The sequence below is a fragment of the Panthera uncia genome, assembly GCF_023721935.1.
Source record: "Panthera uncia isolate 11264 chromosome A1 unlocalized genomic scaffold, Puncia_PCG_1.0 HiC_scaffold_16, whole genome shotgun sequence".
NCBI lineage: Eukaryota > Metazoa > Chordata > Mammalia > Carnivora > Felidae > Panthera > Panthera uncia.
In genome coordinates, this window is record NW_026057576.1 from 60,237,345 (window position 1) to 60,239,894 (window position 2,550).

Here is a 2,550-nt window from a genome sequence, read left to right on the forward strand (position 1 = left end):
AGAAAGCTTGAACAGACCCATAACCAGCGAAGAAATTGAATCGGTTATCAAAAATCTCCCAACAAATAAGAGTCCAGGACCAGATGGCTTCCCAGGGGAGTTCTACCAGACATTTAAAGCAGAGATAATACCTATCCTTCTCAAGCTATTCCAAGAAATAGAAAGGGAAGGAAAACTTCCAGACTCATTCTATGAAGCCAGTATTACTTTGATTCCTAAACCAGACAGAGACCCAGTAAAAAAAGAGAACTACAGGCCAATATCCCTGATGAATATGGATGCAAAAATTCTTAATAAGATACTAGCAAATCGAATTCAACAGCATATAAAAAGAATTATTCACCATGATCAAGTGGGATTCATTCCTGGGATGCAGGGCTGGTTCAACATTCGCAAATCGATCAACGTGATACATCACATTAACAAAAAAAAAGAGAAGAACCATATGATCCTGTCAATCGATGCAGAAAAGGCCTTTGACAAAATCCAGCACCCTTTCTTAATAAAAACCCTTGAGAAAGTCAGGATAGAAGGAACATACTTAAAGATCATAAAGGCCATTTATGAAAAGCCCACAGCTAACATCATCCTCAACGGGGAAAAACTGAGAGCTTTTTCCCTGAGATCAGGAACACGACAGGGATGCCCACTGTCACCGCTGTTGTTTAATATAGTGCTGGAAGTTCTAGCATCAGCAATCAGACAACAAAAGGAAATCAAAGGCATCAAAATTGGCAAAGATGAAGTCAAGCTTTCGCTTTTTGCAGATGACATGATACTATACATGGAAAATCCGATAGACTCCACCAAAAGTCTGCTAGAACTGATACATGAATTCAGCAAAGTTGCAGGATACAAAATCAATGTGCAGAAATCAGTTGCATTCTTATACACTAACAATGAAGCAACAGAAAGACAAATGAAGAAACTGATCCCATTCACAATTGCACCAAGAAGCATAAAATACCTAGGAATAAATCTAACCAAAGATGTAAAAGATCTGTATGCTGAAAACTATAGAAAGCTTATGCAGGTAATTGAAGAAGATATAAAGAAATGGAAAGACATTCCCTGCTCATGGATTGGAAGAATAAATATTGTCAAAATGTCAATACTACCCAAAGCTATCTACACATTCAATGCAATCCCAATCAAAATTGCACCAGCATTCTTCTCGAAACTAGAACAAGCAATCCTAAAATTCATATGGAACCACAAAAGGCCCCGAATAGCCAAAATAATTTTGAAGAAGAAGACCAAAGCAGGAGGCATCACAATCCCAGACTTTAGCCTCTACTACAAAGCTGTCATCATCAAGACAGCATGGTATTGGCATAAAAACAGACACATAGACCAATGGAATAGAATAGAAACCCCCGAACTAGACCCACAAACGTATGGCCAACTCATCTTTGACAAAGCAGGAAAGAACATCCAATGGAAAAAAGACAGTCTCTTTAACAAATGGTGCTGGGAGAACTGGACAGCAACATGCAGAAGGTTGAAACTAGACCACTTTCTCACACCATTCACAAAAATAAACTCAAAATGGATAAAGGACCTGAATGTGAGACAGGAAACCATCAAAACCTTAGAGGAGAAAGCAGGAAAAGACCTCTCTGACCTCAGCCGTAGCAATCTCTTACTCGGCACATCCCCAAAGGCAAGGGAATTAAAAGCAAAAGTGAATTACTGGGACCTTATGAAGATAAAAAGCTTCTGCACAGCAAAGGAAACAACCAACAAAACTAAAAGGCAACCAACGGAATGGGAAAAGATATTTGCAAATGACACATCGGACAAAGGGCTAGTATCCAAAATCTATAAAGAGCTCATCAAACTCCACACCCGAAAAACAAATAACCCAGTGAAGAAATGGGCAGAAAACATGAATAGACACTTCTCTAAAGAAGACATCCCGATGGCCAACAGGCACATGAAAAGATGCTCAACGTCGCTCCTTATCAGGGAAATACAAATCAAAACCACACTCAGATATCACCTCACGCCAGTCAGAGTGGCCAAAATGAAGAAATCAGGAGACTATAGATGCTGGAGAGGATGTGGAGAAACAGGAACCCTCTTGCACTGTTGGTGGGAATGCAAATTGGTGCAGCCACTCTGGAAAGCAGTGTGGAGGTTCCTCAGAAAATTAAAAATAGACCTACCCTATGACCCAGCAATAGCACTGCTAGGAATTTATCCAAGGGATACAGGAGTACTGATGCATAGGGGCACCTGTACCCCAATGTTTATAGCGGCACTCTCAACAATAGCCAAATTATGGAAAGAGCCTAAATGTCCATCAACTGATGAATGGATAAAGAAATTGTGGTTTATATACACAATGGAATACTACGTGGCAATGAGAAAAAATGAAATATGGCCTTTTGTAGCAACATGGATGGAACTGGAGAGTGTGATGCTAAGTGAAATAAGCCATACAGAGAAAGACAGATACCATATGGTTTCACTCTTATGTGGATCCTGAGAAACATAACAGAAAACCATGGGGGAGGGGAAGGAAAGAAAAAAAAAAAAAAAAAAAAA